Source organism: Lissotriton vulgaris, chromosome 3_1 (assembly GCF_964263255.1).
Source record: "Lissotriton vulgaris chromosome 3_1, aLisVul1.2, whole genome shotgun sequence".
Lineage (NCBI taxonomy): Eukaryota > Metazoa > Chordata > Amphibia > Caudata > Salamandridae > Lissotriton > Lissotriton vulgaris.
In genome coordinates this window covers 1,774,098,860-1,774,122,450 of record NC_141689.1, presented here as the reverse complement: position 1 = coordinate 1,774,122,450, position 23,591 = coordinate 1,774,098,860, and the positions used below count along the sequence as shown (strand labels likewise).

At 51.5% G+C, this 23,591-nt stretch overlaps 1 protein-coding gene across 15 annotated transcripts in view; it reads left to right on the top strand.

The window, feature by feature from the left end:
* BLTP1 (bridge-like lipid transfer protein family member 1) overlaps nucleotides 1-23,591 on the top strand; it is a 1,831,302-nt gene that overhangs the window by 1,264,042 nt on the left and 543,669 nt on the right. The window lies entirely within an intron of this gene.

Genomic DNA, 23,591 nt, shown 5'->3' with positions numbered 1-23,591 from the left:
GACTGAATTCCAGTCTCAAATGCATAGGTATTTTACCAACAGCATAAAGGAGATGGTAATGCATTCCCAAAAAGAGATGGGAGTCCCCTTGGGACCCTTTTACCCTTTGTGAATATAAAAACAAAACGTTTGCTGGAGTCCGAGCATCGCTACAGGGGACCACTATTTACTCTTAAACAAAAAAAGTAAGCTTTTCTTTATAATTGCATTTACTTTTTCCTTTAAGGAGAACATGCTGCAGTTTAAAAAAATAGTTGCTTCTTTAAAAAGCAGTCACACTCTTGGTTGTCTGCTGACGACAGTAGGCCCACATCCCTGTGATGGCCTTCAATCGCAGTGAGTTGCAATTTACACCCTACCTCAATAATATTCTTGTGGTTGGTTGGGTTCTGACCCAATAGGATTCAGACATTTTAGATAAACATGATATCAAGAGGGGCACTCAAAGAATCAGGTAGACGCCCTTAAGTTTATAAGCACAATTACTCGAATATTGAGTAAAGAGTCCAAAGATATATTAATTCTGCATGGATGTATGTCATTACATCGCATACTAATACAACGCGTGCCATTACAACACGGGTATTACTATGCGATGTAATGGCAACAACAGGCCATTACATCGCATACATTTACCACGACTATGCTTTTACCACGCATGCCGTTACAACGCAAAGGCATGCGTGGTAAAGCTATAGTCGTGGTAAAACTTTGCAAGGTAAGTGACTCTACTCTACCCTACCATATACACTAATATAGTACCCCTACACATCCCTTCCCCACCCCCAGTCCTCTCCCTACAATAACACTACACAACCCCAGACACTACCCTAAAACACTACACTACACACACACACACACTACAACACTACCCTAAACCCTAAAACACTACACAAACTCTACAACATTACCCTAAAACACTACAACACTACCCCAAACACTAAAACACTACTATACTAAAACCTAAAACACTACACTACAACCTAAAACACTACACTACACTACCCTAAACCCTAAACCACTACACTACACAAACACTACAACACTACCCTAAACCCTAAAACACTACACACACACTACTACACTACCCTAAAACACTACAGTACCCTAAACCACTACACTACACAAATACTACAACACTACCCTAAACCCTAAAACACTACCCTAAACCCTAAAACACTACACTACACAAACACTACGACACTACCCTAAAACACTACACAACCCTAAACCACTACACACACAGTACTACACTAACCTAAAACACTACACAAACTCTACAACACTACCCTAAAACCTAAATCACTACAACAGTACCCTAAACACTAATACACTACACCAAATAAACACTACAACACACTACTAAAAAAACACAAAAACTTTAAAAAAAAACATTGCAACACTACTTTTACACTACCCTAAACCCTACAAAAGTAACCTCCACCACAAGCGCAAACCCCCTTACCTCTCTCCTCCATCGCTGTCTCTGCTCTCGGTTTCTGCTTCCTTCTTCCTGCTTCGAAGGGCGGTGCACGTCGTTGTGAGGAAACAGCCTCAGTTTCCTCACAATGACTTGGATAGCTGCCATTACAAATTACATCGCATGCGTTATAAAAGCGCATGCGATGTAATGGTATGCGTGGTTTTTACCACGTGTTGTAACATCTCATGCGTTGTAACACATGTGATGTAATAACAATGCGTGGTAAAAAACGCGTTGTAATGGCTGTTCCCCATTCTGTATTCAGTCCATTGATGCACAGGAGCCAAAAGTCACAAATACTCAAATATCAAGTTATAAGTTGCTCAAATATTGAGTCAAATACTCAAATATTGAATTAAGATTCTAAATGTATATTCAGTCTACATTCAGTCCTATGATTCACAGGAGCCGAGATATGTTATATCCAATTTAATTTTTTCGACAATACATTTTCAGCCTACCCAATGCATTTTGTCCTAACCAACAGGACTTCATTAGGGCTCCACTTCACTAGTGCTCATCAATCTGTATATCCTACATGGTCCACTCTTCATCTTGAAAGCCTTCGCATTTACAGCAAAATGGGCTGAAAGCAAACAAAAGCTTCAGAATTTTTAGGAACCGACCTATTAGTACATAGATCGGCACTTAGAATTCTTCACTTGTCACAAAAATACTGTTAAGAAATAGAACATTTGGACCATGGTTTCTTTTTTTAGCAGCATTCACTCCTTGTTCTCAAGCCACATATGTTCTCCGTGATCCCCAGATGTTTTTGATCTTTCCCAGGCATCCCCTTCTCTCATAGGTTACCTTTTCTACTTCGAAGCTTATCTCTATGCTCCTGCATCATTGTTCGAGCCACTCAGTGCCTCCGAATATCTATTGTTGCAACAATGGAGTCCAGGCTGTGAAAAGAAAAGAGTGTGTTCCCCCTCGTGCCAGTTGGAGCATCACCCCTAGAATTTCATTCATCCTCCCTTCAATACATTCCCAGTACTGTTTGATGTAGTTGAACTCCCATATCCCATGCTGCATGAGGATACCTTCCTCCATTTTGCATTTGAGGCAGGAAGCTAAAGTGGACACGCTATAGAGTCAGCTCTTATGATGCTGAGCTCTATATATTATGTTCAGCTGAAGTTTAAGCTAATGACGACTTCTTGTGAGAGCCGACACAAGTCTCCCCAATCGTCATCCTATATTTCCAAGTCTCTCTGCCACTGGTCTCAAAAGCATTGCATGTTGTCAGGGATGTTATTGATCATTTAGTAAATGAGCACAATGGCCCCATTAGCCAATTATTTGCATAGCAGTTGTCTTTCCCGAGGGAACTCCTCCGGAGTCTCCATCCAGTTGTTCTTTAGTATCTGATAATGTATGTATCTGAAAGAGACACGTTAGTGATAGATTCCTTACCTTAGAATATCCCCAGGCGTCAGACTGGATCCGGAAATTTTTGCGTAGCAATACCCCTGCGCGCTGGTAGGCGTCGTCTGCGGCTCCGCGTCCGTCGTCGGCGTCGTGAGCGCCGGGATGACGTCATCGGAGTATATAGACGGCGCCCATGCGCGCTGACGTCAGTTCTTCTTTTTTCCGCGCCAGCTAGCGCAGATCCGGAAGAAGCTCTACCCCCAGTCACTTTTTGACTGAAAACTTTTTTGATCTTTTTGATCCTCTATTTAGTCGCTTCTCGACTATCGGTGCCAGGGATGCCCGGGTTCAAGCCTTGCTCGAAGTGCGGCCGACTCATGTCGGTCACGGACCCCCATCGCCGGTGCCTGAAGTGCTTAGGCCTCGACCACGACGATCGAACCTGTGACGACTGCCGGGCCCTGACGTCGAAGGCTAGGCGGGAGCGGTCCCGCAAGCGTCTCGAGCTGAGGCAGTCGGCCCCGCGCCGCTCCAGGTCCCGGTCCCGGTCCCACGGGAGGTCGAGGGACAGGTCGCGAGGTCGGAGTCATCGACGCTCCGGGAGTGGTCACCGATCGTCCGGTTCCAAGTCCTCAGGTAAGAGGCATGAGAGGTCGGAGCGACACCATCGATCCTCCGACCCGCCCCGTCGCTCGCACGATGCGACCGGGGACTCGGGCGACACCGCCCACGCGGCTCCGCGGGAGTCGCAAGCCTCGCCGCCTGCCCCACACCTCCGGGTCCCTGGGCACGGCGCGTCGCAGGAGGAGGTCGAGAGGTACCTCAGTCGGTTCCCGTGGCGCCTTCGGGCCGATCGGCTCCGTCTGGAGGTCCTTCCGGGTCGGGCGCTTCGGCCCCGACGACGTCGGGTGCTTCGGCCCCGGCGCCGCTGGCGACTTCGGTCCCGGCGCCGCGCGACCTCGCTGGATCCGGCTCCGGATCCGGGACCTCGCCGGTCGACCTTACGACCTCACCGGCGCCGTCCCTTCAGGTGTCGTCCCCGGCAGCCGATGTGGTTGCCGACCCCAATGCTTCCTACGGTCCTACTCAGGTGTCGGAGGGGCGCCGCTGGGCGCCGATTCCGTCGGCCTTCGGAGAATTCTATCTCCACGAGGAGGCCCTGGCTGTTAATCCTGGTCTCCAGGAGCCGGGTGACGAGGAGCAATGGGAGGGGTCCGAGGACCCTCTGGCACGTGATTGCCAGTCGCATCAGGACTGGACATATGAGCTTGGGGAGGCCAGTGGTATTGACACCTCGCCAGACACTGGATTTACGTCGCCCCCGACTGTGGCTTCGGAGGCGGGTTCTGCTTACAGCGTAGTGTTGACGAAGGCAGCTAAGGCCTTAAACCTTCAGCTCCCCGTCGCGGCCGTGAGGACTAATCTCCTCACTGAGGTCCTCAAACAGCAGTCCGGTTCCACGGAGCCCCTTCTGCCGTTCAATGAGGCCTTGTGTGACGTTCTGCTGGGCACTTGGTCCAAGCCCGCCACAGGCCCCCCTGTGGACAGGAACGTGGCCAGACGCTACCGCCCGGCACCGGGCGACCCATGCTTTTTGTCCACCCATCCCACCCCCGAGAGCCTGGTCATCCAGGCCTCTACCTCCCAATCCGCATTCCCGTCGGCCCCGCCCGACAGGGAATCCAAGAGATATGAGCAGTTCGGGAAGAAGGTCTTCTCGTCTGTAAGCCTGGGGCTACGGTCAGTGAACACCAACTGTCTCTTGGGCCGCTACACCCACACTCTGTGGGACACGGTTGCGGAGGTGCTGCCACAATGCCCTGAGGAGGTCAGGGCTAAACTCAGCCAAACCCTTGCGGACGGCCGAGATGCGGCACGCTTTTCTATCCGGTGTGGGCTGGATACCACGGACTCACTGGGCAGGGCGATGGCAACGACGGTGGCGGTTCGACGCCACGCCTGGTTGAGGTCCGCCAACTTCTCGGCCGATGTCCAGGCCACCCTCCTGGACATGCCGTTTGATGGCCGTCGCCTCTTCGGCGACAAGGCAGACCATGCGCTGGAACGTTTCAAGGACTCCAGGGCCACGGCCAAGTCCTTGGGCCTTACGGCCCCACGCCAGCAATCGGGTGCCTTTCGCTCCTTTCGTGGCCACGGAAGGGGCGCCCCACCACGGACCGCCAGCCACACGCCGCAAAATGTCCAGCAGCGCGGTGGCGGACGTGGGAACCGCCGTGGCGGTGGTCGGGGTCAGCGGCGAGGACAGTCCACACCTCCCTCAGCAGCCCCCGCCTCAAAACCTTCCTAGTCCGAGTTTTCAGGCCCATGTGACGCCTGTGGGAGGCAGGGTTCGCCATCACCTCTCCCACTGGCATACAGTCACTTCGGACAGGTGGGTGCTGCAAATTGTCCGAAGGGGTTTCTCCCTCCCCTTCGAGTCTTCCCCTCCATCCATGCCACCTCAATACCACCGTGTGTCGGGGGATCACTTGCAACTTCTGCAGGAGGAAGTTTCGGCCCTCTTGGCCAAGAGGGCCATCGAGCGCGTTCCTGGGCCAGAAGTAGGACGTGGTTGTTACTCCCACTACTTTCTGGTGCCCAAGAAGGGCAAAGGGGGCCTACGCCCTATCTTGGATCTGCGGAACGTCAACGGCTTCCTCCGGACGGAGAAGTTCAAGATGCTCACTTTGGCTCAGGTCCTGGCTGCCCTGGACCCAGGAGACTGGATGGTAGCGTTGGACTTGCAGGACGCCTATTTCCACATCCCCGTCCTGCCGGCCCACCGGCGTTACCTGCGGTTCACGGTAGGCCTAGAGCACTTTCAGTTTACCGTGCTCCCCTTCGGCCTTACCAGCGCCCCACGGGTGTTCACGAAGGTGATGGCGGTGGTCGCAGCCCATCTGCGCAGGCAGGGGGTATCAGTCTTCCCCTACCTCGACGACTGGTTGTTGAAGGCGGGCTCGCCCCGGACAGTCGTCAGCCACCTCCAGACTACGGCCGACCTCCTGCACTTGCTGGGGTTCTCCATCAATGTGCCGAAGTCGCACCTGTGTCCCTCTCAAAAGCTCCTTTTCATCGGAGCGGTTCTCGACTCGGCGCAGTTTCGGGTTTACCCACCCGAGCAGCGGGTTCGGGATATTCAGGCTCTGATTCCTGTCTTCAGACCGTTATCCCGAGTCTCGGTCAGGTTGACGCTGCGGCTTCTGGGACTGATGGCCTCCTGCATCCTTCTGGTGCGTCACGCCAGGTGGCGGATGCGGGCTCTGCAGTGGGACCTGAAGTTTCAGTGGGCCCAGCATCAGGGCAACCTGTCCGATCATGTCCTGATCTCGGAGGGCACTGCGAAGCAACTGCAGTGGTGGCTCACGGACCGCGAATGGGTCAGTGGCAGACCCCTCTCCCTACCCCAGCCGGAGCACGTAGTTGTGACGGACGCGTCCCTCCAGGGCTGGGGAGGCCACATGGGAGAGGCGGAGATCAGAGGCCTCTGGTCTCCGGCGGAGTCCCGGCTCCACATCAACCTTCTGGAGCTGCGGGCGATTCGTCTTGCACTGAAGGCATTCCTCCCCTCTGTCAGGGGAAGCGTGGTGCAAGTGTTCACCGACAACACCACCGCCATGTGGTACTGCAACAAACAGGGCGGTGTGGGGTCGTGGACCCTTTGCCAGGAGGCTCTGCGCCTCTGGCAGTGGCTGGAACATCAGGGCGTGACCCTGGTGGTTCAACACCTGGCAGGCTCTCTGAATGCCAGGGCGGACGAACTCAGCCGCCGGTGCATGATGGATCACGAATGGCGTCTGAACTCGGACGTGGCGCAAGGTCTCTTTCGACAGTGGGGAGAGCCTTGGTTAGATCTATTCGCCACAGAAGAGAACGCGCAATGTCAGCAGTTCTGCGCGTTGGAGTTTCCAAGGCGGCACTCGCTCGGAGACGCTTTTCGTCGCGAGTGGAGCTGCGGTCTGTTGTACGCCTTTCCGCCTATACCACTTCTGCCCAGAGTGCTGAAGAAGATCAGGCGCGACCGGGCCCAGGTCATCCTTGTGGCTCCGGACTGGGCACGAAGATACTGGTATCCCGAGCTACTCAGCATGTCAGTCGATCCCCCGATTCGTCTGCCTCTTCGGGAGGACCTTCTGTCGCAGCAGCAGGGGACGGTCCTGCACCCGAACCTGTCCAGTCTCCACCTACAAGCTTGGAGATTGAGCGGCGGCAGTTGAGGCCATTTGACTTGCCTCCCGAAGTCTGTGACATCATTCTGGCAGCCAGGCGTCCCTCCACTAAGTCGGTATACGCCTGCCGGTGGAACAGATTTGTGGCATGGTGCGCAGCAAAGGCTGTGGATCCCCTCTCTGCACCCCTTTCGGAAGTGCTGCTCTTTCTTCTTTCCCTTGCCCAGCAGGGCTCTGCTCTGGGCACTCTTAAAGGGTACCTTTCTGCTCTTTCAGCCTTCTTGAGGCTACCAGATCAGCCCTCTTTATTCAAGTCCCCTATTGTAAGTAGATTTCTGAAGGGCATCACGCACATGTTTCCTCCTGTTCCCTTCGTGATGCCCCAGTGGGACTTGAATCTGGTTCTCACCTATCTGATGTGTGCTCCCTTTGAGCCACTTCATAACTGCCCTCTTCGTCTCCTTACTCTAAAGACGGCATTCCTGGTTGCCATCACCTCTGCCAGGAGGGTGAGTGAGCTCCAGGCTCTTTCTTCTTCTCCACCTTTCCTGTCTGTTCATCCTGATAAGGTGGTGTTACGTACACGGCCTTCCTTTCTGCCCAAGGTTGTCACGGCCTTCCACATCGGGCAGTCCATCACTTTGCCAACCTTCTTTCCGCCTCCGCATCCCTCGAAAGAGGAGGAGAGGCTCCACCGTCTGGATCCAAAACGTGCGCTCTCCTACTACCTAGATCGCACACGCCAATTCCGGGTGGATGACCAACTCTTCGTTGGTTACGTGGGCGCGAAGAAGGGAAAGGCTGTGCACAAGAGGACCATCTCAAGATGGATCATCTTGTGTATTCAAGCGTGCTACTCCATGGCGAGGAAGGAGCCCCCGGCTGGATTGCGGGCTCACTCCACTCGGGCCACGGCAACGACAACTGCCCTGGGCCGCGGTGTCCCCCTGCAGGACATCTGTCAGGCAGCCACGTGGGCCTCGCTGCACACGTTCGCAAGACACTACTGCCTGGACAGTCAAGTCCGGAGGGATGGCTTCTTTGGCCGTTCCGTCCTCCAGGACTTTCTGGTGTGATATTGGTTCGCAGACCCACCACCGGGGTTGGTATTGCTGGGGTATCTATTCTAAGGTAAGGAATCTATCACTAACGTGTCTCTTTCAGATGCACAAGTTACTACTTGTGTAACGATATATCTGTAAGAGACATTAGTTAGTGATAGATTCCTTACCGCCCTCCCATCCTCCCCGTTCTGCGAACCGATATTTAGGGTTAAGGTCATCCCCTTTCAGGGCCCTAGTTTCATGGCACCAGTGTTAGTTCTATCATGGCTCTGCGTATCTGGCGCGGAAAAGCTGTGTTATCAGAACTGACGTCAGCGCGCATGGGCGCCGTCTATATACTCCGATGACGTCATCCCGGCGCTCACGACGCCGACGACGGACGCGGAGCCGCAGACGACGCCTACCAGCGCGCAGGGGTATTGCTACGCAAAAATTTCCGGATCCAGTCTGACGCCTGGGGATATTCTAAGGTAAGGAATCTATCACTAACTAATGTCTCTTACAGATATATCGTTACACAAGTAGTAACTTGTGCGTCAGCTGTAAGAATTGATATTGCTGTGACGGGTGGAGCTTATATTCTTCTTGCAGCTGTGTGAAGATTTGTATCCCTTCTTTAACAATTGTGTTGCCAAATTCTGAGCCAGTACCCTTTCAGATGTGCAACATCTCCTATCGCCTCCCCGTCTGTAGTGAAGCCTTAAGTGTGTGGATTTTGTTCCATCCTATACATGCCGTGTTCATCTTGCAGTCTGTTGTCACTGCCCTGTTGGGGCTTGGAATACGTCCCAGACCTCTGCTATTATACAGGTATATACAGATAATGCAAGTATGTTTTGTCCCCATTTCGGGTCTGTCAAGTCCAGCCAACTGATCTCTCAGACTCTGCAGTGCCCATTAGTTGTCCACTGCTAACTGAGAGGCCCAGTAGTAGTACTGGACATTGGGCAGTGCTATTCCACCTGTAAATATTGTTTTGTATGGCTTTGATAGTGTTCTTCGCAGTTTACTGGTGCCCTGCAGCAGTTGTCTCAGCTCACCCTCAAGTTCCTCAAAGAATTGGTCAGTGAGTTAGAATGGGTTATTTTGTGTTACATAGAGTATGCTCCTGCATCATTGTTCGAGCCACTCAGTGCCTCCGAATATCTATCTTTACAACAATGGACTCCAGGCTGTGAAAAAAAGTGTGTGTTCCCCCTCATGCCAGTTGGAGCATCACCCCTAGAATTTCATTCATCCTCCCTTCAATACATTCCCAGTACTGTTGACGTAATTGAACTCCCATATCCCATGCATGCGGATACCTTCCTCCATTTTGCATTTGAGGCAGGAAGCTAAAGTGGACACACTATTGAGTCCGCTCTTATGATTCTGATCTCTATATATTTTGTTCAGCTGAAGTTTAAGCTAATGACGACTTAATGCGAGTGCCGACACAAGTCTTCCCCAATCTTCATTCTCTATTTCCAAGTCTCTCTGCCATTGGTCTCAAATGCATTGCATGTTGTCAGGGATGTTATTGAACATTTTGTAAATAAGCAAAATGGCCCCATTAGCCAATTCTTTGCCTAGCAATCTTCTTTCCTCAGAGGACTCCTCCGGAGTCTCCATCCAGTTGTCCTTTAGTATCTAATAGGTATGTGTCAGCTGTAAGAAATTATTTTGCTGTGACGGGTGGAGCTTATATTCTTCTTGCAGCTGTGTGAAGATTTGTTTACCTTCTTTAACAATTGTGTTGCCAAATTCTGAGCCAGTACCCTTTCAGATGTGCAACATCTCCTATCGCCTCCCCCATCTGTAGTGGGGCCTTAAGTGTGAGGGTTTTGTTCCATCCTATACATGCCGTGTTCATCTTGCAGTCTGTTGTCACTGCCCTGTTGGGGCTTGGAATACGTCCCAGACCTCAGCCATTATGCAGGTATATACAGATAATGCAAGTATGTTTTGTCCCCATTTCGGGTCTGTCAAGTCCAGCCAACTGATCTCTCGGTCTCTGCAGTGCCCATTAGTTGTCCACTGCTAACTGAGAGGCCCAGTAGTAGTACTGGGCATTGGGAAGTGCTATCCCACCTGTAAATGTTGTTTTGTATGGCTTTGATAGTGTTTTAGGCAGATTACTGGTGCCCCGCAGCAGATGTCTCAGCTCACCCCCAAGTTCCTCAAAGAACTGGTCAGTGAGTTAGAATGGGTTATTTTGGGTTACATAAGTGAGGTAATGTCAGTGAGATAATTTTGAAGAATGTCGCTCTGTTCCCAGCAAACAGCTGTAATGTCCGCCTAGAACCGCATCTCCTCCTTAATCTTATCTATGGCAGGCTTCAGGTTCTTGTCACAAAAGGATTCTGCAGTAAGTGAGGGGTTGATGCCAAGGTGCCCGAATCTTCTCCAACCCTTAGCTTAGAGGTGACGAGCTACTCATGGCCCATATTTGGGTCCTAAGTATTGTCTTTCCGCTGGTTAATTTTGTTTCCCAATAATTTGAACTTGTCAAATGCCTTCATCAAAGTTGGTAAAGTAGTTTGTGGTTCCTTCTCATATAGGATAATGTTGTCTTCGTAGAATGTTCTCCGCTGTCCCCCCAGATTGCTGCCAGAAAGCATTCATTTTCCCAACAGCCCTATCTGAAAGAGACACGTTAGTGATAAATTCCTTACCTTAAAATATCCCCAGGCGTCAGACTGGATCCGAAAATTTTCTGCGTAGCAGTACCCATGCGGATCGGTAGGCGTCGTCCGCGGCTCCGCGTCCGTCGTCCACGTCGTGGGCGCCGTGATGACGTCGTCGGAGTACTTAGACGCTGCCTCCGCGCGCTGACGTCAGTTCTTCTTTTTTCCGCGCCAGCAAGCGCAGATCCAGAAAAAGTTGTACCCTAGTCAATTTTTGGCTAACTTTTACGATCCTTTTTGATCTCTTTTCGAAGTCTTTCGACTCCGATTGGGCCGATAGGGATGCCCGGGTTCAAGCCCTGCGCCGACTGCAACCGACTAATGTCGGTTACCGACCCCCATCGCCGGTGCCTGCACTGTCTAGGCCCGGACCACGACGACAAGTCCTGCTCAGACTGCTGGGCCCTGACGTCTATAGCTAGACGGGAGTGTCCCGTAAGCGTCTTGAGCTTCGGCAGTCCGCCCCGCGATGCTCGAGGTCCTGGTCCGAAAGGAGGTCGAGGGACCGGGGGCGGTGCCGAGTGACCACAATTCCGGGAGTCGTCATCGGTCTTCGGGCTCGAAGTCCTCAGGTAAGAGGCACAAGAAGTCGAAGAGGCATCATCGCTCTTCTGACTCCCCCCCCCCCCGACGCTCGCGTGACGCGCCCTGGGATTCGGGCGACACCGCCCACGCAGCTCCACCGGAGCAGCGGGCGTCACAACCTGCTCCTTACCCGCCGGTCCCTGGGCAGGACGCGACACCGGAGGAGATCGAGGCCTATCGTCGGGTTCCGCGGCGCCTTCGGGCCAAGCTGCCCCGACTGGGTTCCCTCGCGGGCCGAGTGCTTCGGCCCCGGCGCCGTCTGGTGCTCCGGCCCCGGCCCCGGCGCCGTCGGCGACTTTGGTCCCAACGCCGCAGGTACCCACTGGATTTGACTCCGGATCCGGGTCGCCGCCGGTCGACCTCACGATCTCGCCAGCGCCGGCCCCAAGGGTGTCGCCCCCCCACCATCCCAGGACGACGCCGTCCCTGGTCCGGCATCAGAGCGGTGCCGTGTCCGACGCCGTTTAAAGATTTCTATTTCTATGACCCGGCCCCATCCTTTGAGCCTCAGTACCAGGCGATGGGTGACGAGGTGGATTTGGAGGGGTCTGAGGATCCTCTGGCACGTGAGCGTCAGGGGGAACATCCTTTACAACGCGGATTTTACTGCGCAAGGCTTTCACAACACGTCCGTTACAACTCAAGTCGTAACCACGACTTGCGCTGGAGGATTAAGAATAGTATATTTACTATTCCAACACCTTCCCTAGTGTCCACGGGGACTGGTGTTAGAATAGTAAATTATACTATTCACAATCCGCGCCCCCAACGCAAGTCGTGGTAATGACTTGTGTTGTAAGGGACGCATTGTGAAAGCACGCATTGTTATAGTACGCGTCGTAACTTCGTACATCCGAGTGTCAGTCTTCTGCTGCGGACTGGACAGGAGAGCTTGGGGAAGCCAGTGGTCTGGACACTTCACCCGACACTGGCTTTGTCTCCCCTCCTAGCGTGGCTACGGAGGAGGGGGCGGCTTATAGTGTGGTACTGATGAGGGCGGCCAAGGCCTTGAGCCTTGAGCTCCCCGTCGCAGCCGTGAGGACTAACCTCCTCACTGAGGTCCTTAAACCGCAGTCAAGTTCAGCCGAGCCTCTGCTGCCCTTTAATGAGGACTTATCTGACGTTCTTCTGGGCACTTGGTCCAAGCCCGCCACAGGTCAGCCTGTGGATAGGAACGTGGCCAGGCGCCACCGCCCGGCTCCGGGCGACCCTTGCTTTCTGTCTACCCACCCCACCCCCGAGAGCCTGGTTATCCAAGCCTCTACTTCCCAGACCGCATTCCTGGAGGCTCCACCCGATCGGGAATCCAAGAGGTACGAACAATACAGGAAGAAAGTATTCTCCTCCCTGAGTTTAGGATTGCGGTCAGTCAACACCGCGTGCCTCGTGGGCCAATACACCCACTCTCTGTGGCATAGGGTCGCGGATGTGCTGCCAGAATGCCCGGTGGAGGTCCGGGCTAAACTCGGCCAAGCCCTTGTGGAGGGTCGAGACGCAGCGCGTTATTCCATCCGGTGAGGGCTGGACACTACTGACTCACTGGGCATAGCGATGGCAACGACGGTGGCGATTCGTTGCCACGCCTGGTTGAGGTCCGCCAACTTCTCAGCTGATGTGCAAAACACACTTATGGACATGCCGTTCGAAGGCCGTCGCCTCTTTGGCGACAAGGCAAACCATGCGCTTTAGCGCTTTAAGGACTCCAGGGCTACGGCCAAGTCCTTGGGCCTCTCGGCCCCGCGCCAGCAAACGGGTGCCTTTCGCTCCTTTCGTGGCCAAGTAAGGGACTCCTCCACACGTCCAGCAAGCCACGGGCCGCGCACTTCTGTCCAGCGCAGTGGCGGACGTGGGAACCGCCGTGGTGGCGGTCGGGGACAACGGCGAGGCCAGTCCACACCTTCCCCTGCAGCATCCGCCTCAAAACCTTCCTAGTCCGAGCTTTCAGGCCTATGTGATGCCAGTGGGGGGCAGGGTTCGCCATCACCACCACCACTGATCGGACAGGTGGGTGCTGCAAATCTTCCAAAGGGGCTACTCCCTCCCCTTCGAGACGTCCCCTCCAGCCATGCCAGCGCAGTACCACTGCGTGTCGGGGGATCCCCTTCGAGACGTCCCCTCCAGCCATGCCAGCGCAGTACCACTGCGTGTCGGGGGATCACTTGAAACTTCTGCTGGAGGAAGTTACGGCCCTCTTGGCCAAGGGGGCCATCAAGCACGTTCCTGGGCCAGAAGTAGGGTATAGTTCTTACTCCCACTACTTTCTGGTACCCAAGAAGGGCAAAGGGGGCCTACGCCCTATCTTGGACCTACGGAACGTCAACGGCTTCCTCCGGAAGGAGAAGTTCAAGATGCTGACATTGGCTCTGGTCTTAGCTGCCCTAGACCCTGGAGACTAGATGGTAGCGTTGGACTTGCAGGACGCTTATTTTCACATCCCGTCCTGCCGGCCCACCGGCGCTACCTGCGGTTTATGGTAGGCCACGAGCACTTTCAGTTTACAGTGCTCCCCTTCGGCCTTACCAGCGCCCCACGGGTGTTCACGGAAGTGATGGCGGTGGGCGCAGCTCATCTGCGCAGGTTAGGGGTTTCAGTCTTCCCCTACCTCGACGACTGGTTGTTGAAGGCGGGCTCGCCCCAGACAGTTGTCAGCCACTCCAGACAACGGCGGACCTCCTGCACCTGCTGGGGTTTTCCATCAATGTGCCAAAGTCACACCTGTGCCCCTCTCAGAAGCTCCTCTTCATCAGAGCGGTTCTCGACTCGGCGCAGTTTCGTGTTTGTCTTACTGAACAGCGGGTCCGGGATATTCAGGCTCTGATTCCACTCTTTCAGCCTTTATCCCGGGTCTCGGTCAGATTGACGCTGCGGCTTCTGGGGCTGATGGCCTCCTGCATCCTTCTGGTGCATTAAGCCAGGTGGCGGATGCGGGCTCTGCAGTGGGACCTGACGTTTCAGTGGGCCCAGCATCAGAGCAATCTGTACGACCATGTCATGATCTCGGAGGGCACTGCGAGACAACTGTAGTGGTGGCTCACAGACCGCGATTGGGTCGGCGGCAGATCCCTCTCCCTTCCCCAGCCGGAGCACGTAGTTGTGACCGATGCGTCCCTCCAGGGCTGGGGAGGCCACATGGGAGAGGCGGAGATCAGAGTCCTCTGGTGTCCGGCGGAGTCCCAGCTCCATATCAACCTTCTGGAGCTGCGGGCGGTTCGTCTAGCACTGAAGGCATTCCTCCCCTCTGTCCGGGGGAGTGTAGTGCAGGTGTTCACGGACAACACCACCGCCATGTGGTACTGCAACAAACAGGGCGGGCTGGGGTCGTGGACCCTTTGCCAGGAGGCTCTGCCCCTCTGGCAGTGGCTGGCACATCAGGGCGTGACCCTTAGTGGTTCAACACCTGGCAGGTTCTCTGAACGCCAGGGCAGACGAGCTCAGCCGAAGGTGCATGATGGATCAAGAATGGCATCTGAACCCGGACGTGGCACGAGGCCTCTTTCTGCAGTGGGGAGAGCCTTGGTTAGATCTATTCGCCACCGAAGAGAACGGGCAATGTCATCAGTACTGCGCATTGGAATTTCCAAGGCGGCACTCGCTCGGGGACGCTTTTCGTCGCGAGTGGAGTTGCGGTCTGTTGTTCACCTTTCCGCCTATACCACTTCTGCCAGAGTGCTGAAGAAAATCAAGCGCGACCGGGCCCAAGTCACCCTTGTGGCTCCGGCCTGGGCGCAAAGGTACTGGTATCCCGAGCTACTCAGCATGTCAGTCGAGCCCCCGATTCGTCTGCCTCTTCAGGAGGACCTTCAGGAGGACCTTCTGTCGCAGCAGCAGGGGACAGTCTTCCACCCAAACCTGTCCAGTCTCCACCTCCATGCTTGGAGATTGAGTGACGACAGTTGAGGCCTTTTGACTTCCTCCTGAAGTCTGTAATGTCATTCTGGCAGCCAGGCGTCCCTCCACAAAGTCGGTATACGCCTGCAGGTGGAACAGATTTGTGGCATGGTGCACAGCAAAGGCTGTGGATCCTCTCAATGCCCCTCTTTCTGAGGTTCTCATCTTCCTTCTTTCTCTTGCCCAGCAGAGCTCTGCTCTGGGCACTATCAAGGGCTACCTTTCTGCCCTTTCAGCCTTCCTAAGGCTACCTGATCAGCCTTCTTTGTTCAAGTCCCCCATTGTAAACAGATTCTTAAAGGGCATCACTCATATGTTTCCTCCTGTTCCTTTCGTGATGCCCCAGTGGGACTTGAACCTGGTTTTGACTTACTTTTTTTTTTTTTTTTTTGGGAAAACCTTTATTTGAAAATCAAGGCACACAGCTATTTAGCCTTACATCCCGGAGGCTAGGCAGCATTCTTGGAGAAAGGATATGTAGTGTACACAGTAGTTTGGTCTGCCCTGTTCCCATGATGCACTGGGACAGGGTCAGACTAATTTGCATATAGCCAAGTTCTGAGCTGGGATGGTGCAGTGAGCTAAAAAACGGTGATGGATCAAGCCCTGATCTTTGGAGTGGGTAAGAGTGGTCTGCTTAATTCAGACACTCTGTTCATCACCACCCCCTTTTCTGAATCGTTCTTACTCTTAAGACTTCTTTCCTGGTTGCCATCACCTCTGCCAGGAGAGTGAGTGAGCTCCAGGCTCTTTCCTCTAAACCTCCTTTACTTTCTGTCCATTTTGTTGGTTACGTCGGCGCTAAAAAAGGACGGGTGGTGCACAAGCAGACCATCCCTCGGTGGATCGTGCTGTGCATCCAAGCGTGCTACTCTTTGGCTAAGAAGGAACCTCCTGTTGGGCTGAGGGCCCACTCCACTCGGGCCACGGCGACTACTACTGCCCTGGGCCGAGGAGTCCCCTTGCAGGACATTTGTCAGGCAGCTACGTGGGCCTCGCTGCACACGTTCGCAAGACACTACTGCCTGGACAGCCAAGTCCGGAGGGATGGCTTCTTTGGCCGTTCCGTCCTCCGGGACTTTCTGGTGTGATTATTGGTTCGCAGACCCACCACCGGGGTTGGTATTGCTGGGGTATCTATTCTAAGGTATGGAATCTATCACTAACGTGTCTTTCAGATGCACAAGTTACTACTTGTGTAACAATATATCTGTAAGAGACATTAGTTAGTGATAGATTCCTTACCGACCCACCCATCCTCCCCGTTCTGCGAACCGATATCTAGGGTTAAGGTCATACCCTTTCAGGGCCCTAGTTTCATGGCACCAGTGTTGGTTTTTATCATGTCTCTGCGTTTCTGGCACGGAAAAATCTGTGTATATGAACTGACGTCAGCGCGCGGAGGCGGCGTCTAAGTACTCCGACGACGTCATCACGGCGCCGATGACGGACTTGGAGCCGCGGATGACGCCTACCAACGAGCATTGGTACTACTATGCAGAAAATTTCCGGATCCAGTCTGACGCCTGGGGATATTCTAAGGTAAGGAATCTATCACTAACTAATGTCTCTTACAGATATATCGTTACACAAGTAGCAACTTGTACGTCTGTACTCAACAAGCCAAGAGCTCTACTGCCTGTGTGAAACAGAAAAGGGAACAAGGGCATCTTTGCCTTGTACCCTTTTTTTAGGTTTATCTCAGCTAATTTTCTGCCATTCACCCTACTCTCCCATAGAGGGTGATTGTACAAGAGCTTCACCCATGCTCAGAATTCACAGCCAATGGCAAGCTGTACCACTACCCAGAAGTGGTAGTTCCATTTCATGAATTCAAATGCCTTTTCGGTATTGAGCTATAGTATATCCTTTTAGTTTTTTCTCTTCTTTCCATCTGTCCAGACAGTTCTGTACTCTTTGAATATTTATCCTAGTGGATCAGCTCTGGATGAAACCAGATTGATTAGGGTCTACCAGTAGTGGGATAAGTTTTACTAGTCTGTCAAAATCTTTTCTAATATTTTCTCCGTATTTAGTGGGGAAGTAGGTTAATAGGAAGAACAAACATGTTATGCTCTACTCTCTTCGTAGCACGACAGCGATTACTATTCAGAAAGCCTAGTTGTACGTTGCCAAGGACCGCAGGAAGCTTTGTAAGGCTTGCTCCCTCTTAAAATTGATGACACGGACCCGTTGCTGCTCTCGGTAGGGTACAGCAACAGGTTGTCTTGGTAGTCCAGGTTTTTAGGTAACTAAATCAAAAACAAAGCATAAGTACTGCACAAGAGCCTGCTTCCAATCTGACCACTTTGCTTTTGAGAAGTCACAAGGATGCCAACTTGGCACAGATCGTTTAAGATTACTAAGGAGGGGCCAAATAAGTTGTCAGGCCCGGACATGATGGGTAGTACATGCCTTAATTAGCAGAGTAATAACAAGTCTTTTACGATTACCCCACCATAATGACTCAAAACGATTTAAAGCATTTGGGATGAGGTAGTTTTTCTCTGCGAGCCTCACCCTCAGATCGGTCAATGCAGCTGTTCGTTGGGATGGGACTCCCATGCATTATGGGGCATGGTCACAAAAATCTTACCAGCAGTCCCAGAAGAATTGCCTACCAACTTGGCACAGATCATTCAAGAAGGCCTTGGAATGGCCAAATATGCTGTAAGGTCTGAACATGATGGACTGTTTAGGTAGAACAGTCGGCACCAGCTTGATGCTCAGGGGCCACGCCTGAATGAAATCCCTAGGCTTTCAGGTGATATCTAGGCATTGCTCTTGTATATCCCTTTGATGAGTCTTGCCTTTTTGGCAAGAAAGTGACTGCCCTTTAGCACTTAAAAGAGAGAAGATCAGCTGTGCACTCCCTTGGGCTCTCCATATACCCGCAAAGCAAAATTCCAAGCAATATCTTTATTTTTGAGGCATTGCCAGTGACTTTGCCTACAAACAGCACCAGTGCCCACCACCACAAAACCAGGCACTCCAAGGGTAGGGAATTCAGCAGATAATGCTCACAGCCGCAGGGACCGGGAACCTCCCTCGAACCCCCCAGTTCCCATCCACTGTTCTAGTTTGCCCATAGCTGCACCTGACCATCCAATGGGAGGCAAGATCAGTCATTTTCTCAATGGGTGGCAAGCCATAACATCCCACAAGTGGGTACTGCAGATAGTCCAACAAGGCTATTCCATGCCAGTCCCTTTCGGCCCGCCACATCTTCCACCTTCATCAGAATGGCTTTAAGGGGTCCATTTGTCCATTTTGCTGCTGGAAGGTCATGCTGTTTTGGACAAGGGAGCCATAGACAGGATCCTGATCTCTGAGATTGGAACTAGATGCTTCTCTCGTTATTTCCCTGTGCCAAAGAAGGTGGTAGGCCTCTGTCCTGTATTAGACTTTTACCCTCAATTTCTACTTGCAGAAGGACAAATGAAAGATGCTCAAGCTGGCCCAGGATGTTGGAGACTGGATGGCGGCATTAGACCTGCAGAACACCTGTTTCCATGTTCCCATCTCTAGGTCCTTAGGTGCTACTTGCGGTTCGAGATGGACCATGAGCATTCTCAGTTTGCCATCTTCACAAGTGCCCCTCTGGTGTTGGCAGTGGTCTCACTGTATCTTTGGAGGTTGGAGGTCCATTCTTCCCCTACAACGATGACTGGTTGTTGAAGGCAGGCTTGCCAACCAGTAGTAGACCACCTCTTGACTGCAGCAAATTTCCTTACATTGTTGTGGATCACGATCAGCCTGGGTAAGTCAAATGTAACTCCTTTGCAGAGGCCCACTTTCAATGGAGTCCTCCTGAATACAGTGCACATTTGGGCCTTCCTTAGATTGATGAATCTAAGAAATTGGGCTATTTTCCCAATGTTACAGCATCTCTCCTGGATCTCAGTGAGGATGGCTCTGGGGCTTCCTATCCAGCTGACATGCTTAATTGTGTCAGATGGCACATGCAGACTCGAAACCAGTCCTAGGATACTTGTTTCCAGTCCAGGGAGGACCTGGATTGGCAGTTCCGGCTGGACTGTTCCCATGGGGCACAGGGTCAAGACTGATTTGCAGATGGCTGGGTTCAATCTGGAATGGCATGGTGAGCACAAAAAACAATGGATTTAGGCCCAGACTTCTGTACCGGGGTGAATGTATGACATTGTTCTGCATTCTGTCCATCAATTGTTATTTTTGTATTTTGGCACATGCGGACTCTGCAGTGGGAGCTGAAGTTTCAGTGGGCCTAGCACCAAAGGAACCTTTTGAATACCATCCAGGTTTCTGGAGACTTTGAAAGATCTGCGGTGGTGGCTGCTCGACCGCAATCAGACCAGCAGCAGACCCCTCTCCGTACCCCACCCATAGCTGACTATGGCAGAGCTCGAAAAAACATAATAAATTCCGTAGACCTGCAGGTCTAGTAACTTGCAACATCTACTCAACCTAGCTGTAATGCTTTTGACCTCTGTCTCTGAAAGCCTAGCAAATGTGACGTTAACAAGATTTAAATTTTTATTGCTCATTCACTTTGTGAGCAATAAAGATGCCTTTAAATCTTGCTATCTTGTCACATTTGCTCTGCTTTCAGAGACAAAGATCAAAAGTCAGTCTGTCTTCCTACTCGCCAGAAAGGGCGAGTAGGACTTAAAAATAGCTTGTCCTAATTAAATTTTGCTAGCAGGTGAGTGGATTTCTTGAGCCCTGTATGGTGACAAACTATTCACTACTGGGTTGGGAATATCATTTGGGAGAGTATGAATTCAGAACGATATTGTTTCTGGTGGATGCCCAACCTCCTCATCAACTTGTTGGAGTTGTAGGCCATACACTTGGTGTTGAACGCCTTTCTGCCTTTCATTAGGAGAGGCAGGTTCAGGTCCTCATGGACAATGCTGCAACAATGTGGTATTGCAACAAGCAGGGTGGAGGGGAGTCCTGGACTCTGTGCTGGGAGGCCTTGCTACTCTGGACCTGGATGAATTGGCAGAGCATTTCCCTGATCATGTACCACCTGAATGGAGCTTTAAATGCCAGCAACGACCTAGCGGATCACAAATAGCTCCTAAACTCTGAGGTGGTGCAGGGCATCTGCCAGCAATGCGACAAACCCTGGGTCCATCTCTTCGCCACCGCTGAAAACTAGCAATGTCCACACTTTTGTACACTGGAGCTCCCATGAAGCCTCTCTTTTGCCGTACAGAGAACTTGCTGTGCCAGTGCTTTTCCTTAGAAGGAACTCTCTGAGACGCATTCTGCTTAGAGTGGAACTTGGGAATCCTAGATGCCTTCCCACTACTGCCTTTTCTGCCCTGAGTTCTGAAGATCTGGAATCACTGAGCCTGTCTTCCTAATGACTCCAGATTGAGCCAGGAGAGCATGGTTTGTAACTTCTGGGCATGAACATTTCTCCTACAGTCAGACTGCCACTTCAGGGAGCTCTCCTTTAGCAGTAGCAGTGCAGGATCTGGCACCCAGGCCTGAACACTCTACAGCTTTATGTGTGGAGATTGAGTAGCCATAGTGGCTGCATTTAATTTCCCTTCTAAAGTTCTGGATGTCATCCTTGTGGTCAGGTATCCTTCTACAAAATCTATTTATACTGGGGGATGGGACAAGTTTGTGACTTGGTGTTGTCCCTGTAACACAACCCTGGTGCAGGCCAAATTGTCAGAGGTGTTACTGTTTGTTCTGTCTTTGTCCAAGCAAATACTTGCAATGGGCACCGGTAAAGATTACCTGTGGCCCTTTCCGCCTTTTTGCCTTTACCAAACCAGATGTCCTTTTTCAAATCCTCTATATTGATGAGTTTTCTTAAAGGTTTGGTCTGCATGTTCCAGTCAAAGCCTGTTGTGATGCTTCAGTGGAACTTTAATTTAGTCTTTACTTTTATTATGTGTACCCTGTTTGAGCCGTTACACAGCTGTCCCTTACGTCTCCTGACCCTGAAAACAGTCTTTCTCATAGAGATCAGCTCCGCTTGTTGTGTGCATGAGATTAAAGATCTATCAGTCCAGCCGCTCTACACCACCTTCTTTCAGGACATACTCGTGCTGAGTACCTAAGGTTGTGACATCCTTTTATGTCTGTCTGTTGTTTTTTGTCCTACCTCAGCCTTCGAAAGATAAGAAGATAAACGTTTTGATCCCAAAACAACTCAGATGTTTTACACTGATTGTCCCAAAAGACCATTGAGTGGATGATCAGGTCTTTCTGTGGTTCTCTGGGACAAAGAAAGGCAAGGTAGTGCAGCAGAGGACCTTATCCAGCTCAGTAGTCCCCTGCATTAAAATCTGCTACACCCTGGTCACGAAGCAGTCGCTTAAGGGATAGAGGGCTCACTCCACTAGAGCCAAGGCTGCCACCACTGCATAGAATCCCTGACCTGGATATTTTTCAAGATGCTGCACTACTTCCTTGACAGCTAAGCCTGACGGGAAGGGCACCTTGGTCTTTCGGTCCTGCAGAAGTTAATGAGCGAAATCATTCTACAGCGAAACCACTGGGGATGTCACTGCTTTGGTATCTGTTCTACAGGTAAGTAATATGCGGTTAGCAGTGTCCATAAGAAGAATAAGTAATGCAGTTTCTAGTGGATATTCTATCTACCTTCATATTCCTTACCACCATCCTGCCTCCCCATTCTGAGAAATGGACTAATATCCATTAAAAAAGGTCCCAATTTAGAGATCTGCACACTGGTGCAAACAATTGTTTTAGTGGATTCACTCAATTGGTGGGCACTTAGTAACTTCATAAACACTGGATTCCTTTTCTGTCTACAGGTAGCCCATAAAGACAAGCGATTCTAAACGTCGTAGTGTATTTTAATTCCAAATCTTTATTTTGATTGTTCATGCAGGCACAATTGGACATCCACTGTATCCATGGCTGTCCAACTTGCAGCTTCTTCTTTTTTAACGGCAGACTCACATGTGGCAAGGGATAATGGCTCTGAAGTCAGGTAACTGACAGGTTTTGGTTGGATTATATCAAGCTGTAAGGGCTCATGCCCGCCATCTACATCTTATCCACCCAGCTAATTGCAAATATTAACATAGCAGTGGTAGTGAACATGCTGCATTGTGCCTTTGTCCATATGTAGCATGCATTTAGCAAATATTCCCTGTGGGCCCCGTCTAGATCTCCCATGGATTATGGGTCTTCTACCATGCGTTCTTTTCTCCTGGAATGGTTTGCAGTGAATCTGCTCTCTCACCCATCTAAAATATGGTGATTGGGACAAAAATGTAGTCACCACATCTAATGAGACCGTGAACATCCATGGGCGAATTTTGGGTCTGCAGATCTCAAAATAGTACACAAGTAATCTCAACTCTGTCTGGCAATCACATTTTTTACAAATTTGTATTGACATCCGCAGACTATTTTGCAAACGCAGGAGTCTCCACTGTTGCAGAGATGGAAGGTTCTCTCGATGTGGTAGCCGGATTGGAGGACAAATGCTCATGCCCAGGAGCTCTTGGTACCCATACTCTCCTGGCCAGTCGGGCTATTAAAGTAGACCAGATCGGTCATGACTTTCATTAGAACTCAAGGTATGAAAGGCAGTGGTGGAGCACGTACAGGAGACCATGTCCTGTTGTCTCCTAGTAATTTACTTGGAGTAAACTCCAGTGTATGGTAGAGTTGACTCTGCACATTCTTACCAGTGGTGAACGGATCTAACCAGGACATATCCCACTGGTCGAAGATGGCCTTTGTCACCTCGAAGTGGAGATTTCCACTTGTGATCTACCAATCGACGTCTGAACTGGCATTCAGAGACCCTGCTATATGGTTGGCTACCAGAAAGATGTTCGGCCGGTCCATCAAATACCATATGTTGCCTCTTGGACCCTACTCTACCCTGCTTGCTGCAGTATAAAATTGTGTTTGTGTTGTTCTTGATGATATGCACCAGACTCCCCTAGATAGATGGCATGAAGGCTTTCAAAGCCAGAAGTATCGCTCGGAGCTTCAAAAGGTTAATGCAGAGCTGGCCTCTGATCGCTGCCTCTCTCACATGACCCAACTACCCAAGCAAAGACCTGTCTGTTACAATCTTGAAGTTAAGGCAAGGATGTACGAGTGCCCAGCTGAAGGGCAGGTTGACGTTTGTTTGCCATTACAGAAGATCCTGAGCCTTCCCCTGCAAGTGCTGGGTAGGCAGATATAATGCTGAACCCACTGAAATCTGAGGTTATACTGCAGGGCCTGAATCTGTCACCTTGCACACCCGACTAGGAGTCCAAGAAGCCTCTCATAGCCACTCTCAAGAAGTCCTAGGGTTTAGCCAGAATCAGTGGATCATATCCTGAATATCTTGGACTCACTTCAGCAGTTGAAAGGACTTGAAAGC